Genomic DNA, 6344 nt, shown 5'->3' on the forward strand with positions numbered 1-6344 from the left:
ACCCCATCATCTACTGGACAAGACTCTCTGACTTTTGGAAGGTCCTGCTCAGTACCTGCTCCTGTGTTCGCCGACATAGGAACCGGGAAGATCCGGTGTCAATGATCACGCAAGACAGCAAGTGGAGTGCGACGGGGAGATCGAGGACTCAGCGAACCATGCACCGGGAGGAGAGAAAGCTGATGGTGATATGCGAGACTGAAAGGATGCCTCAAAACGAAACATAAAATCTCCCGTACATATTGCACCAAAAAATATTAAAAATTTGTAGCCTTGCAATTGAGCGCACGGTTTAGTGAAAATATTCTTATGTGCATAACCTGTAATTGGCAGTATTTTTTTAAAGAATATGAAATAATTTGTTTCATAAGTATATCGATTTCTGCTGTATATAGGGTTAGACTCCTCTTTCATTATGTCTTCAAAAATGCATTTTCCATGTTTGTTTGTTATGAAATGAAATCTAAATCTTTCCAGTAAAATATTGACCTCTTTCAGCACAGGAATGATTTAATAAAACCAAGTCTTTTCCTTCTCAATTAAGAAACAATTACATGATATATGTACCAATATACCCATGTACCCACTGTCGTGCTTGTAAAGGTAGTCTATTCATTGGCTGTCATTAAAATAAAAATGTTGCCCTAATAAGTCCGTTATCGATTTATGGATCACTCGGTCTTCAGGAGCAATATACATTCAGATCGCCCTCAAGAACAGTCAATTGTAACGCTTTTTATACCTAACTGATTTTACCACACGCTTTGTTTTTGCATGATAAGTGTCTTTATAGATTAGTATGCTTGTGAAGACAGAGCGGAGTCTTGTTTATCCATTCATCTGTTTAATTTGTTGGTCCTAATTTGATGTTGTTTTTGTATTTTATCTTACTTTTTCATTCTTTTATCATACTATTTATCAAATATACTGCAACAGGTGTAAAACAGAGGCTTGTAGATAAACTTTGCTGCTTTGTACTTTAAAGGTCCTGTTTTAGCTTTGGGAACAGTAATTAAAAAGATGTTCAAGATATAGCATTTGATGCATAATTATGTGTAGGTCTGTTGTATCACAAATCATCCTACCATGGTACTATATCTACATATATGCGCATATATAGATTATATATGTATCTATTTTCTGCAATAAAGCCTAAGGAGATATTGCTATTTTCTCATTTAAAGGGGATGGCTAGTAAGTGATCAGTGAGAATCAGTGGGAATGCTAGGTGATGATTGTTCCAATTCTTGTGTGATTATTATTTGCTTCAGAACGGTCTCATATTCAAGTAATGTGCAGTTTAAGGCCCCGTCACTGTATCAGCAGACATGCTAGCCTGGAAACATTAAACGGCACATTACTTGAATATGAGACCATTCTGAAGCAAACAATTTTCACACAACAATAGATGTACTCTTAAATGAATCCCACAAGAACTGGAACAATCATCCCCCAGCATTCCCACTGATTCCCACTGATCAGTTACTAGCCATCCCCTTTAACCATAAGTGTTGTACGGTTTAGTCTGGAAAATTTTTTTATTATAACTATTGTTCATATTTTGTTTATCTAACAATACTTACATCGATTATACTGATTCAAATGTTTACAGAGGTTGTTTCTATCTCAAACTCACATTCTACAGCTATTTTAAAGAACGAATGCTGGGTTTTTGTTTCATGGGCAAAAAGGGTATGCCTCTAACTAGCTAATCAAACGAGAGACCAGAAAGAAACGTATAAACTATGGTTTACACGTTACACGATTTTCGATTTAAACGAAATTGTTATTAAGCTTATCACCACGGAAATATCTCGTCTGAAATAATGACGAAACGAATAATTATCATACTGCAATTGAAGATTCTCATTTTACGTGTAGATATCATATTTTTGTTGAATTTTCACATTTCGTTCCTTACCGCAAGAGCAGCATGTAAAAATGTATACAGATTACAAGAGCATAAATGACAACAAATAGCGTGTATCAGATGTTTCATCCATTGATTGATTGATTAAGTGATTGATTGTTTGATTTATTGAGTGATTGATCGTTTTATTGATTAATTGATTGATTGATTGATTGTTTGTTTGATTGACAGATTGATTTCATTACTGCGTTTTTCACAAAGTGAATAAAACGTTACAAACAAATTAAAAAAAATGATATGAGCAATATATTGTGCGTATTGGAGTAAACTACAAAAATTGGGAAATCGTTCATTATTCAGTCAAATTATTACGAACAAAAATAATGGATACCGCCATGTTTAGGGGATGCTTGATTTCAATGACGGCCTCTGAAAAGCAGGCATAATTACGGTCAACGTGTAGGAAATAGGCAAGAGTGAGTGAGTTTGGCAGTTAGGGTGCGTATAAGGAAGTGCAGTGTTGACTGTACCTTCTGATAGCTCTCACCAAGTGCTTACAGGGTTGGGTTAAACAAAAATAGGACAAGGTAAGACGTCACGTACATATATGTGATGTACTCTGTTCTTTGATTTACAACAGATCGTATCTCGAACACAGTGTCCAATCCGCTTTCGCTCTTCCACGTTGTAAAGAATTTCAGTGCAATACACATACCCGGATATTTGCTCTTCAATTTTCGTTGAACTCTGTTCGACAGACACATTATCAACGAATCATTAACCAATTAAAGACGCGTATATTGTGTCTGTGCAAGAAGTATTATGTTCATTTTTATGATGCAGCTGTGGACAATAATATGTCTCATTCATTCATTAATTTTCATAGTCATCCTTCCCAGACACTGCATCCATCTCACAGCCACCCTTCCTAAGTCAAGCTCCTTATCAGTTCTCTGGTTTCTGTTTCTGGACAAGATCAACTAATCTTCTGACATGCTGACAGCAACTTTCTATTCCCACTTCCTTTCCGCTTCTCATGCCCCTTGTCTTCACCACCTCTTATGTGTGCAAACGTAAACAACCACCGAAAAGTCACGGGGGGATGTTTTAAACATGATGTATTAAGTGTAAATGCGTTGGATTATATTGGAGAACAGTGAATAAAGAAAGACACTTGCATAATGACTTTAACAAGAAGCAGTCATCCCTCCATCGCTCCGCCTCAGCCGAAAGTAAGCGCCAATTAATCCCACAAATATAAAAGCGTAGATTAAAAAAAAAGAAAAGAAGGAGTGCGTATTTACCATTTTGTTTCAGTGGTGGTCTTTTTTGTGTTGCGAAGCATCATAAATATACACATTTTTTTCAAGCAAAGAATCATAAACATTTATACTCTTAATATCATTTTCACGAACGAACTTGTTGGTTCACAGGTATGGTATCGCAGCAGGCAAAATATTCTTTGCATGGCATAATGATTGAAATAAAAGTAATAAGAAGAAAATCAAGAATAATGATGATGACGTTCATTTCGAGCTTGATGTGATCAGATTCATCTATCCAAAAGTTCAAAGGATTGGCAGATAGTACCAAACTATAAAAGGCTATGAGTCATTGCTGGTTTTTATTTTTATGCGCAATCTTTACGGCATAAAAAAACAGTCTCAATCAAGCTGCGAACGGAATACAGGCAAACATCAAATTAGATATGCACTGCGCGTATACAATGCATGAGGCTCAAAAGCTGCGGATCTGTAACTTTGAATTTGGTGATGATCGTGTGATGTGGCTAACACAGACAATGAAATGAAGTTTAACGCATGTACAGGCTGTATAATAGGTTTTTGTTTTGTTTTTTCTAAATTCCTTGACTGAGTCTGATGATAGAAAATGAAAGTAACATAGATTCGTATAAAATGTAAATGATTAAGGAAAACATTAAGGCCTATGCATATACACATCGGTTTCATAATTATCTGACAGTTACATCTATATGTATATATATATATATTTAAATCTTACTAGAAATAGCAAGAACCCGTGGTTCGAGTCCCGTAGTCCTTTTCCCCAACATGCAACATGTTGTGATTAAAAATCATAGATCAGCAGTAACTTGCGATCTTTCAAATTTCATTCGTGAAAGGAGATAAATTGTAGAAAACTCAAAATTCAACTTTCATCCCTCGCTAACATTCACCTTCTCGTTTGTAAATACACTGACATTCAATTACAATCCATTGACTAAACTGTTCACATCATTGAAAAACAAACAAACACCGAAACAATCCATCAAACAAACCGATGACGCAGAACGAATCAGCACTTCGTCTTTGGCATGTTTGGGCGGATGATGTACCCATGTTATCTGTCATCAGAGTCGATTGGGTGTCAAGCGTGTGTGTGTGTGTGTGTGTGCGTGTGTGTGTTTATTTGTGCTTGTGTTTTTCAGATATATTTTCAGAGCATCCTAATAACCGACTTTTCCCCCCTTACAGACTTTTGTCTCCTTGATATAAACACTCTGTCTTTTTTTTATGTCAGAAACTGGTAAAATTCAGGCGTTTTGTTTATTCAGAATTAGCAAAACTGATCCTCTACAGGGTCTGCCATTACAATGATTTTTCATGTATCAAAAGAGAAAAAGCAAGCAAATAATCAGCGACCATGTATACCAGCAGTGCTAATAAAGCAGGAACATTTAAAATACAGATAGAATGTAAAACACAGTTTAAGCTGATAACAGGAATTACTTTACACATAACTATAGATCATGATAACCTGACGACATATACAGGGTTTTATCTAAAACAAAAAGGAACATACTGATTTTGGATATGAATGACGCGTTTCACATTCCACATAAAGCAAATTAAATGTATACTGTACACGTCGAAAACTCATCATGCGTTCGTAACGCCTCCGATATTCGAAAAGAAAAAAAAAACAATCATCTCTTAAGTTTCGTGCACCTCAAGCGAGCAAAGAATTTCAAGAAAATAAACTTCAAAGCGCATGGATAATTAAAGGGGAAAAAAGCACCAGCAAAGAAATCGACACAAGCACAAAGTCAGAAATAACTGAAAATAAAGATGAAGTTTGCAAAAAAGCACTGAAGATTGTTATGAAAAGCGAGACAGGGCGAGACTGTGCTTTGTTTAACTTAAAACTGAACAGCTAATAGATCTTGGTGTTTGCAGTTCAACCTATGTAGACCCTGTGAAAGGCAGAATTATTGTATACACTGCATTTTACAAATCTGTATAAAGTTCATCTATGATTAAGCATGAAAAACGAAAAATATCCCTTGATATATTCTCCATGGCAAGTGAAAGGCTCAATGAGCTTCTGACAGTGACTTGATGAAATACATGGTGTGGCAAAAGCTTAAAGTGCTTATAAAGATTGGAGTGTGATGCCAGGAAACTGCGTTACAATATCTACCCCCAGTGACATTGAATTTTCAGAATCATATAGCATTTTAGAACAACAAAACCGGGAGGCAGGGAGGCGGAGAGTCACGCGGGAGGTTCGTGGTGCCTAGGGCGAAGTCAAAAGACTTTCCTTCGTGACCTCGGTCTAAATTTCTTTCCGGTTCATTTCAAATAAATCAAGGCTCATGCACACACCAGATTGGGGGTTTCCGATAACCTTGCGGATGGCACAAAAAAGTGATTATAAATAAAGAGTAGCATTTCATTGCGGAGGCTTACTTGTGTGTTTTCCATATTTTCTTTTTTTTTCTTACATGAAAATAGTGGGTTTTTGTGCGCAGCTTAAAAAAAGGGGAAAAGAGAGAACAACAATAAAAGAAATGATAGAAGCCGTATAAAACTAAAAGTTTTAGAGCAAAAGTTGATCCACGCGTAAAAAAGAAATGAAAGAAAACTAGAGCAATCGTATTGGAGTTGGGCATTTCAAGCACTTTGCAAAAAAAAAAAACCATGACGTTCATTACAAAAATACCCATTGACATAAACTGTTTGATTTTGTTCAAATGAACGTCTTTAAAGTACGAGCAGAATGTATTATATAGAGATTCAATTCAATTCAGTCAATGAAATGCTCCTTTGCAAATATTGATTACAGTTAAAGAGCATACGTCTATAACTTAGTTAAAGGATTTTTTTTAATTCTTTCATTGATTCCATTTTATTCCAACATACTACCCCCCCCCCCAAAAAAAAAAAAAATAAAATAAAAAAAATATATATAGATAAAGAACTCTTAAGAGGACAGCGTAATATTCTTTAACATTTCATGAGAGAACGATTTCACAACAGGAAAATGATCCTTTTTAAAATAATATACTCATTCGGACGTAGACATACACATAAAAAATGTATGTATTCATATAATATATTCGATTTAATGATTAACATTTTTTCCAGAAGATTAAAACATACGTTACTTAACAATGAAGAGTACAAAGAATTACCAAAAAAGTACATTTAAATGCGGCTAGAGGACCATTACC

Source organism: Diadema antillarum, unplaced genomic scaffold (assembly GCF_040938485.1).
Source record: "Diadema antillarum isolate AM-2024a unplaced genomic scaffold, OU_Dant_1.0 seq00000780_RagTag, whole genome shotgun sequence".
Classification (NCBI taxonomy): Eukaryota; Metazoa; Echinodermata; class Echinoidea; order Diadematoida; family Diadematidae; genus Diadema; species Diadema antillarum.